Source organism: Pteropus alecto, unplaced genomic scaffold (genome assembly GCF_000325575.1).
Source record: "Pteropus alecto unplaced genomic scaffold, ASM32557v1 scaffold7, whole genome shotgun sequence".
Lineage (NCBI taxonomy): Eukaryota > Metazoa > Chordata > Mammalia > Chiroptera > Pteropodidae > Pteropus > Pteropus alecto.
The window spans coordinates 23,292,995-23,304,771 of record NW_006494614.1 but is presented as its reverse complement, the minus strand read 5'-3'; the positions used below and the strand labels follow the sequence as shown (position 1 = coordinate 23,304,771).

The window sequence follows — 11,777 nt, the reverse complement described above, 5'->3', positions numbered from 1 at the left end:
AATGAATCACTTGACATTTAAATACTGACAATTGGTCAGCAACTACGCAGGGAAATAATAAATTTCCATATGCTTGGCTATATGTAATTGGAGGATGGATAAGTAATTCAGAAAGCTTGAGTCATCAAAAAGGCAGATATAGCATATATGGCCATGGCACTTAGTCTTTGAATCTTAGATGAACATTCCAGTGTGTGAATACACTGCAATGAAAAAAGAATCAAAATTCTGTTTGGTTTAAAATGCAGCACAGCTGTTTTTGTGTGAAAGCATATATAAATGTTTTCACTTCCTGTTGGGTAGCCTAATATTTAAGAAACCAGACAGGGGTGTTGAGAGTCTCAGCATTTGAATTTTCAAAGGGAAGTGGAATTAATCATCTCATTGCCTATCCTCAGATGCTCCATAAAAGACCATGTTTCTAACTCACTTTTTTTTGTGTGAGAAAAGTTTCTTTTAAGCCTTCTATTTTGTGATAACTTTCAAAATTTTAGCTTAATGATATGATTTCTTAAAAGTAAACAGCTCATTAATTGGTAAGAAATAAAAATATTAAAGAAAGTGATTTGCTATTGGGGGATATAATGGTGGGCACTTCAGCAGACGTAACTGTACAGACCTTTGCTGTCATGGGTGGCTTTCAGGTGGTTTCACGTGTAAGCACTAACCCTCGGGACAAGGCAGTTTCATGTTTGGTTATTTCATATGCAGTAAAGTCAATAGGTATCTCGTATATATTTCATATGTATTGGTTTAGATGTTGCTTAACTACTAGCAGACAACTTTAATGAATTTAAGAAAGGCAATAAATTCTCTTACTAAAATTAAGATGCATTTTATATCTTGTCCTCTTCCTAATGATTTAAACTCCTGTTATTCTGGCTTGCTAACTAAAGGATCGGAGTGAAAATCTTTTAAAATTCATTGAGCCTGTATATATAAGAAGACTTAGCTAATTTTAAGTAGTTGTATTGGAAAACTTAGTGCCACATTTAGACAGTGCTATTCCCCCTTAAATAAGTATCATAATCAATATTAGGTACAACTTGAAATTTATTTCTTGACCTTTGGCTCTAAAGCACTTTGTGATCCCAGATGATCAATGCAAGTGAGTTCTCTGACTCTGCGCAGCAGAACCCTGGTTTCTCCACTACAAGAAACTGGAGGATATCTGGTTAAGCTGACTAGCAAGTGTCAAGTGGCTTGGCTCATCTCCACTTAATTTCACTCATTGAGCCAAGTATGCTAGGATGCTTCTCTTGCATGATGCCATTTTGATTTTTCGATGAGACGAGAGTAAAGTTGCAGCTATTTATATATTTGTAAATAAACTGCCTTGCAGAATCAGCATGGGAAAAAGCAGATGCTATTTTATATGGAAAATGGGATTCTTTCTGTGCCTGAGCCTGTTTATATTGCTCTGGCATCTTCCGGATGAGATTTATGTGGTGAGAGATCTGATGAGTGTGTTGGTCAGATACTTATCTATTGGGCACACTTAAGGCCTTAAGCCTAGCTTAATGTGGGGATCCCAAAAGCTGCTCCTGTAAGGGACCTTCAAATAAATGTTATTGTACACTTGAAGGCTCAGGGAATATCTGAGGGGTTTTATATGTTTGGTTTTATTTTAAATTCATGTCCATTTTTTCATTATTCCTTGGGATAGCAAATGTTGTTTGGGGGGTTTAAATGAGTCTGGGTGGCATGCTACCTAGTTTTCTAAAATTATCTTTTAAGAGGAAAGTTCCTTGGCTTCCTGCACATACAGGTTTCCCTAGTTATGTGAAAGAAAGAAATCATTATTTTTATACATATTCAGAACTACATCCCAGATGATCATACTCTGGTTATTTTTAAATTGTGTTTTGACAATTATTAGGGAAAATAGTGACGTTTTGAAAGAAAATATACATAAAACATAAAACATGTATATACTACAGAGCACTTTATTTTCTTGGTGTAATATATTTCATTAGTTGCTTATATTTCATTAGTTGCTTCCATAGAAACATATTTTAAATAAAAATGTCTTAGTAGTCGAATATTTTAGAAGAGTTTATGAATATTGAATTTCTAAATACTGTTGATTCTGAAGGAGCAATTTACTCTTATTTTGACTGGCCAATGAGGGAATCAGTCAATTTTAAATATACCAGGGAAATGAATTTCCTGATTTATTATTGAATTCGAGTTTGGTAAAGAGCCTTATCTCTCAGAAGCTATGATTGGTACCTAGTGACTACCTTAAATACTGTGTTGAGAAGGATTCTGAGTCCATTTTGGGTTCAGCAAATCAGAGTGCTATGATCCATTAGCAAAAGAGGATAGAAGGGATGCTTATGTGTGTTTCAAGTCTGTAGCATCTTTGATTTAAGATGATTCCTGTGAGCTGGTGGTTTTGTAACTGAAACAGTTCCTAAGAATGGGGGGAGATAAAGCTATATGTGAAAATAATCAACACGAATTAACATTAATAAGCTTTTATGAGCTTGGTTAGAGTAGCTAGACATAGTGGCGTTAATAGACAGAACTTGTCCCCTTCCTTAGCTTTTGTTACAGATAGATAAATCTCTAGTGAAGAGGGGATCTTCTCTCTCTGTCTTTCATTAAATTGGTGGTTGCTTTCCAGGAGCAGAGACTATTTGGTTTCACAGCTTTACATGGAAAAAAAGAGCTGGTAGAAGATATTCTTATTTGCATTTTATGTTTTTGTAAACATAATAATCCTCAGCAACTAGGAAACCCCAAATTATGTATTTGGAAGGTGTGTAGTGTTTTTTAGGAGTTTTTCGAGTTTTTCAAGTTTTTCCGGACCTTAACAGTTCCCTTGGAAACAATCCTGAATGTGAGAAATCTGTTACGTCTATTGCCTGTACCTGTACCTTGTCTTTGCTACTGTTGAATGATTCACCCCATAGACATGTCTTTTCTACCCAGACTTTTACACTACCTCCAGATTTTTATTATTATAAATGACACTACAACATACTAGGAAGTTGTTTTTCTCTGTGCTTAGGATTATTTCCGTAAGACTGATTTTTTTGAAGTGGAATCTCTAGCTCACTTTTTAAGATCTTGATATATACTTCTAATTATGTTCTATTATTGCTTTATTCATCTATTCTGCATATTACTCAATATCTTCAGTAACATTTATGAATAAAAGCTGCGGCTTGCTATGTAAGTATTAGGGATTCCTGAAACGTTTCTCTTCCGCTTAAGGATGAGTAAGATGTAGCATTCAATAAGTCACCAAAATGAATGTAGTCTAGTCTAGAGCTCACCCTTTTATTCAACAAGCATTTATTGAGCATCACTATGGACTGGGTACTTTACTAGGCTCTGGAATTACACTGGTGAAATAACATGGGTCTAATCTTGCTTTTCTGGACCCTGTTGGAGAGATAAACAGTGCAAGGAGAAGCTATACTTCTCTCTTGCCTTGACTCAAGAAGAAACTGAGATGTATTGCCTTCTGTCATTCAAGCATGAGCTATAGGACTCAATCCCACTCCATCTCTCATAAAGACTGAACTTTCTTAAATATCACACACAGACTGATTTTTAAATTCTGTTCCTTCCCTCTTAAGGGTCTCTTTTCTAATCTATGTTTCATTTTTATTGCTCTTCTTTGGGACCTCTCCAAGTTCTCAAAACCAGTTAAATTTCAAAGCTCAAAATTATGTTCAAAATTCTGATATTGAAACTTCTAATTGCTGAACATTTTAGGAGGATTGCTTCACAATTCCATTAAACTATAGAGAATGACTGTTTTGCATCCTGTGTCTTTTCATTTAGGGCATTCTATTATTTCGTAGATAGTAAATTTCTCATTTAAGGAAATCTGACTTAATTAAAAAGTTGTACAGCCATTTATATGAGATTGACTCACTATTACACATAACTCTTATGTCATCAGTTTGTCCTTAATTATAGTTTGGCAAAAATGTGAGGTGAGTCAGTAAGTCATAGATTCTTAAAATGAAAAGCCTGATAAGTTCACAATTACTGAGTTCTTTAAAAAGTACAATTTAGCCAAATTAAATATATTAGATAAAACTGAATTTTATAAGTATCTTATACAGATTTTAAAATGCATGGAATTATTTTCTTCATCACAAGAGCCTCTCACAAGAACCCGTCTTATTTTTCTCTAGAAAATTCAGAGATGTTAATGTTTTAATAACAAATTGCTTTGTATAGAAATAGCTACTTGTTGGTCCCCAACATTGGGGGTTCCCCAGGTGAAATCTGAAACTGGCCTCCACATATGAAGGGTAAGGAGAGATGAGAGAAAGAGGCAGACCACTCCAGATTGGTAGGTAGAAGGTTTAATAAGCAGGGAAACTTATACACGAGGCTTATCTCGGACTGCTGCAAAAAGAGACTACCATACCCACCCCGCAGAACCTTAAAAGTTAAGTCTTCACTTAACATCATTGATAGATTGCTGGAAACTGTGACTTTGTTAAACAACATATAACAAAACCAATTTTACCATAGGCTAATTGATATAATATAGAGTTAAGTTCCTATTGCATCTTTCTGGTCACAAAAATATCACCAGACTTCTAAGTAAAGACCTAAAAACAATTATAGTATTAAACATTGAAATAAACATGAGGTATAGCTACATTTAAGTAAGATTAATAAAAACAGGAAAGATAATTATTTTCCAACCTGCTTATTCTAGTTTAAAGTTCTAGGTGGCCAGAGCCTATCCTGACAACTTAGTGCAAAGCGGGATCCACTCTGGACAGGTCGCTGTTCCATCTTAGGGAGCACATACATACCCACACTCAGACTGGGACAGTAGAGATAGGCCAGTTCACCTAACATACACATCTTTGGGATGTGGGAGGAAACTGTAGTAGAGATAGGCCAGTTCACCTAACATACATGTCTTTGGGATGTGGGAGGAAACTGGAGTATCCAGAGGAAACCCACACAGACAAGGGAGAAAATGAACTCCCGTAAACAGTGACTCTGGCTGGGAATCGATTTTTTTTCTCTCATCAGTGTTATAATGAAACAGCGTTGAACAGAATGACGTTATTTGAGGACCTGCTGTGTAGAGGCCTTAATAGGTTCAATGGCGTATACAATTCACATCGTCTCAAGAACACATTACTCTCTCAAGGCTGCATCCTTGAAATGGATCCAGATGTGGAAATGGTGGCAGAAGGTACATCCCAAGGATGGGAGGGGAACCTCTGATTGTCAGGATCCAGCTTGTGGGTCAGTCTGAGTCCCCATCCTCTCGATGATCTTCTCTAACATTACTAAAATGTAATATAATATGAACTATTATCAGTTCAGTATTTTCATTTACCAATTTTGGAAACATTTAATAATATCACGATCAAATTTAAGTTGTGATTTTCTCCTTTCAGATTTCATATAATTCAATATTGCTTGGGGAAAATTAAAAAGTATCAGTAATTGATCATAGGCATATGATCATTATATCAATTTTGTTTTATTTCAGAAAGATTATTTAACATATCTACTATCTTAACAAATTTTTTAAGTGTACAATATATTATTGTTACACTGTTATACAATAGATCTCTGGAGTTCATAGCTACAATGAACTATAGCTACAATGTTATACAGCAGATCTCTGGAGTTCATATCCTATTTTATTATGGTTAATTATATATATTTTATCTTAAAATGTCCTTATGGCATTTACCTTGAGAGTAATGAGTTACCAGTTAAATGTACTACTTAGGAATCATAATAATGCAAATGTCATCCTAAAGTAATAAAATTAAGGTGTCCTATTTTGGCAATTACTTGGGCCTTGACAGGCATTGATTAATCTTCTGCTGTTGGATCATGTTAGATTTCTTTCTTCACTCATTCTATTAATCCAATGAATCAAATCTTATAAGGGACATCAGAGTTTTTGCTTGGGTGGGGGTTATATGTACATATCTGTAGAGTGTGCACTACAGGTTTTTAGAGTATACAAAAGAAAGAAAGCATGTAAGCATGTACTTCAGTCATCTTAAATCTTATTTGGCCCATAAAATACTGCGAGGATTAATCAGTTATTCACCTTCAGTAGTTGCAAATGTATTGTTCTTATAATGGTTGTAAACCTAAACTGAAGCATGACAAATTTATGAATTAGCCAGATAATGACATGAATTAATTAGCATGATGTTTCATTATACTAATACTTAAATATAACTTTATAACAACTCTGCAGTTGTTTTTGTAGATTGATGAAACTGTTTCATAAAATAGCATTGGATAGTCTAATCCTCATTCTCAGACACAAAACCATAGAGTAAGATACAATTATGATTTCATTGATAAGCTTTGAAATGTACATCAATCTAGGAAGGATAATTGTGTCAACTAATGAATCATTAATTTATTACCATTTTAGTTCTTTCGACTTAGCCACAAAGGCTAATCAGAAAATAAGCATGGTAGCCCAAAAGCTGCTTATGTTTTTTTTATATGACTCATATAAGCTTGGTACACCTTGTCCAATGCCTCATTTTAGTCAGTACTTATATTTCCTAAAATGCATTCGTTCCAGATTAGGTGAAATTTTTATAGTCTTAAAATAAAAATAACATATTCAAATAATCGACTTCAATAATTCCTCTCACCATGGCTGTACCTGCGTAATTGGAAAGCAATCACAGGTTCAGCGAAAATTTTAATTAATATGATGCACCTGATAATGCCATGTAGAATTAACATCTGGTTGGTTGACTAGGAGATTGAATTGACCAGATGTTTTGTACCCAGGTTATTCTTATTTGAACCATCTTAACTTTTGCTCTCTACCACAGAATTTCTCTGCTTCAGCTGTCCTCTCTAAAGGTGACTCCTGTTTTCAAACATTAACCGCTTCACTTGTGCTCTAAATCTCCTGGTCAGCTTCCTCTAAGACCTTGATCCACCCATGAACCCCCTTGCTCTTCTGTTTTCAGTGTCTCTCTCCACATATCCTGGCCTCTTAGTCTACAGATATACTTAATCCTTCCCTGTTCTAGAAACATTTTCCCTAGACAGTCGCTTTTACTCCCATACTTCCCAAAGGAATAATATTACTGACTACTTTTACTTCCTCGCATCTTAACCCACTCATATCTAAGACTTCTTGAACACTATGGCAATTTCTCTTTCAAGGTTACTGGTGACCACTGTCCAATCTCCAATGCCAACAACATAAGAGTTGCTCTAAACTGCCTTCTTGTACCCATTTCTCTCTGTCATATTCTGCCCATTATTTCTCGAAATCCTACATATCCTAGAAAGCTTAGTATACATTCTACCTTCCAAACACAGGCTTCACTGATGTCCTTAGGCAAATCTCTCTTTTTGTGGTCTAATATACTTTTAAAATACTTTTTATATAATGCTGATCTCATTCTGGCTCAGATAATCTAAATGTTCCCAGGCCACATTAGGTTGTGGGTTAAAATGATGTCATATTAACATCAGTTCCTAAATTGTTGTGATTCCTACCTGTACAACTATAGAACCTCTGCCTGTAGAACTGTAGAAACCTCAGCTCCCTCTTAAATGCTACTCTCATTTCTTCTGGGAGCCCCAAGAGTGTAACACATGTGCTCATACCCCAAAGCAAACATGTTTTTGTTGTGTTCTAATCTTGTCAATTCATGTCACCCCTGCCTTTGCTGTGAGTCCCCTCCATGAAAATACTGCTCTATGGGACGCAGCTAACCACTACTCGTGGTTGCTTACCCTCACCCGCAGGTGCCAGAGTTGCTCTGTGACTCATGGTTGAGTGTGAGTGAGGGTGTGTGCTTCGGAGGGCAGTGGCATGGGTTCAATGACCCTCTAACTGTCTTTTGGACCCCAAAGCAGTGATACTTAGGCACAGAGCCTGACAGTGTATTTAACAAATATAATTCAATCAATTCTCGGCATTCCTGCCTCTGTGGGGTTCAAAAGCTTATAGATACTAGGATGCTAGGCAATCATATTACCTTCACATTGCCTATCTCTCTTCTAGTTTACTCACGATAAGAATATAACATTCCCTTTACATGCGAGAGCTATATTGAAAAAGTATTTAATGACATATTGTCACTGTTATTTCTGCATTCAGCTTTGATGCCAATGAAAGAAGAAATTCTAACAAAGTGTTTCATTCAATTTCCACATTATACTGAATACTCACCGTGTGTCAGACACTAAAGATTTAAGGATGAATAAAGACATAGTTCCTGCCATCGAGCTATTTCTGTCTGGGAAGACAGATATCTAAACAATTAGCTATTATAGAATGTACTAGCAATCTTTAGATATTATCTATTATGGACTCTGGGAAAATAGACAAAGCTATTTTGAGGGAACCAGGAAAAGCTTCATGCAAAAGCAGAAGCTTGAACGATAAGTACAAATTTGCCAGGTGAGTCAGGGAGACAGTGTGTGGTAGTTAGAAAGAGTATCATGGTGGTTTCAAAGGTCAAGGCAGTTTGATAAGAAATCCCATGCGGTTAGTGAACACAGATGGGGAGAGAGTTTGGGGCAGGGTGGAGGAGACTGAAAGGGCAGGTAATGGTGCTTTTCTGAAAGGTCTACATACCAGGCTAAGGGGGTTGAACTTTATTCATAGAAAAACAGTAAAGTAAAAGGTAAAAGATTTCTATGATCTAGAGAGAAACCAGAGTTTATCAATTACACCTCACCATAGCTGTTTTCAAAAAAGTGAAGATGTGGAAGCAATAGAATTACATTCTAGAAAAAAAAAAAAAAAAAAAGCTGAATATATGCCATTGGGAAAATCACAGCTTTCAATTAGATCTGAGACTCCTGGACTGATCCTGAAGTGGAAGCCAAGCCCTCAGAGTCAGGAAACACTCTTTAGAATTCAGAGGACCTCTTGGGGGTGGGGTTGGGTTTGACCCAGAAATTATTTTATCTTTTTTGGGTGGGGCACACCTGAAAAAGCTAGCCTTCGAGGTCTTTCTGAAGAGCAGCTTTTCTAGTCCATCCTCAATTTTTATTTTCCAAATGCTATCTATCTATCAGTAGGCCTTGTTTTCAATGGGACATCATTTACAGTGTCACGATGAACAAGTACCAACCATAACAGGAGAAAGATTATTAGAGAGTCATTCAAGCTTTGTTTTGCCATTAACAACCTATCTGTCCGAATTCCATCAGCAAACACAAAAAGGCTAGGATTTCAGTGTCTCTGTGGCTATGGAACTTAAATATCATCACCCAGCTTGTGGGGAAGGCATTTTAAACAAAGCCTCCAGGCCCTGCTGGCCAAATTGCCTGTAATGTGACAGGTGATGGTGGATGTCAGCTGGGAAAGAAATGACTTACTATAAACTCCAAGCATCTCTCACTTCACTCTCAGGAAATGTAACTTGTATCTTATTTCTCTTCCTGGAAGATATTCAGCAAGTCAAAGGCTCCATTGATACTTGTAAATACGGAAGTTCTTCATAAACCCTGCCTCACGCTTATTTAGAATGGAAAAATTAATTTGGAAGCCAGTTCTTGATATTTAAAAATAGAATTTTTTCCATTTAACCATTTGATTTTAAAAGCAAAAAATATATATAGAGGTTGGGCTTGCTAAATACAATCTGGAAAATTTACTTCAGCTCTACCAAAATAGCACTTTTAAAAAAAAAAGGGGCACTTTGCTTCAAGGCTTATGCTATGAGGTGGTTGAAAAATCACCCCTGAAACTGTTATAATTAGAAACAACTTTTTAAACACTTTGCTGTCTAAATGTATATCACACTCAAGTTTTTACATAATTTACGAAATGAAATTTCTCTAAAATAATTATGTCTTCTTGCTTTTCAGTTTTTGAGTACTGAAATTGTGAAAATTTGTTAATCTTTTTATTTTATTTTAATTTTTACACATTTCACTCGTTGCAACATGTTTCTTATTATTTAGTTAAGTAAAAGAACAAAAAAGAAACTGGTAGTCTTGGGTTTTTCTTCCTCATCCTCTTATTCTGTAGTTTGGTTTTGTCTCTCTTTTTTTTTTTTTCCTGTTCATGAGACAGACAGGTTACTTGTCACATTACCAACTATCGTTCTTTTAGGAATATTGAACAAATACATCAAATTGAACTTGCTTTATAATGAAATTACCAATTACTTAATATATTAATAAATAAATAAATTTATAAGTTTTGTTATGATCTTTATTTTTCTTGACAATCAACAACCAGGGCCTAGTTATACAGAATAGATGAGATCTACTCCTTGATTTCATCTCCCCATAAAATAGTTTTAAAATAAATACTTATATGTATTTTAAAAGAGTGAATTATTTTTAAGTTTTATGATTTTCCCTGGCTTCGCCATGCTGGCATGTTCTCCATCTGGAAGGGAGTGTGAAGAAGCAAAGTTTTTTCTCTTCAGGCAGTTCTTATTGTGTCTCACTAATTGAGACAACCAAGAAGGCCCATTATTTGTTCAGTTGACATCCTTCTGTGCCTGGGAGACCAGACACTTCACCTTCATTGGATTAACTTTGTGTATAGATACATTAGGCATTGATTTCACATGTCAGGTGAAGAATGGAATGGAAACTATGCCAGGAAAATATTAATGTAGAATCAGTACTAAGGGTTCTTTTTCTTTCCATAATCATTTGAAATAGTCACATTTGTGATCATTATCTTCACATTTTTAGGAATTACTTGTCTTTTTAGTTAGGTTACCATTCTATTGATGTTCTTCCTAAGGTATTTAAATCTTAATATATTGCTTCTCATGAGTGGGATAAACACAGGAGCATTTTTTATCAGACTGCTTCATACTTTTCTTCACATTACATACTTATTGGTATGTGTATATAGTTCTCATAATGGTATTTATGCTGTTCTTATAATTCTCACTACTCCTGAAAATTGCACTTATTTTTAAAAAATGCTTGGTGAAAAATGCTAATTTTTCTAAGAAATGATCCCTAAGGAATATGTAGAAAATATTTCTGATTGGCTATCTCCTTCTATAGCATGCATATCTTTCCTAATACCTAACAGACAGTATCCCTGTTTTAAAGATGTTACTGTGTGGTTTGCGATACTTCCTGATCTGTGCTCAAAATATCATTATGGGAAAGAACTATAATAATCTACCTCTCAGGGCTACTGGTCACCTAGGATATGCAAATGTCATAATGAATTCTTTGCTCAGAGCCCAAAATATGATTTATTGTTATTGTTACTATTATAGTATGTGTAAACATTTTAATTATTTGTTCATTTCTTTAAATTAATGTTTAATATTTATTTACACCCCCAACCCATGCTGTACTCAGAAAAATAGAGTTTTTTCCCCCACATAGTCTCAAAAACATTACTTTTAAGTCAGGTCGATAACAAAGAGAGAAATTTGATTCTTAACTCAGAGTATGCATGCAACCTGATATGCCAGAAAAAACTAACCTTGGGATGAGGAGTTCCGAGTTCAAGTCCTGTCCTGACCTCTATCTGGCACAGTGATGGTGGGGCAGTTATTTAACTTCTGTGGCTTTAATTTCTCATTTATGAAATGAGAACATTGATCTAATCATTATTGAGGTTTTTTTCAGTTTTAGGAGTGTAGAACTACAGGCAACAATTATGTGTGGTGTCTTATAACAAACATTTCCAAGGTGAAATCTTAGAGCAGCTATTCTATTTTACGATATAGCCTGTAGAGATTTTAAACTTCATTTCGAAAGTAAGGATACTGATTGTGTTTGTCCCTGGACTTGTTTTGTGTCAGCTTTTTGATTAACCTGCTGTAGAAGCGCATAGA

General features: G+C 35.2%; 1 protein-coding gene across 1 annotated transcript in view; it reads left to right on the top strand.

Moving 5' to 3' along the window:
• Positions 1-11,777, top strand: part of COL19A1 (collagen type XIX alpha 1 chain) — a 279,851-nt gene that overhangs the window by 12,488 nt on the left and 255,586 nt on the right. The gene's annotated exons all lie outside the window — the stretch shown is intronic.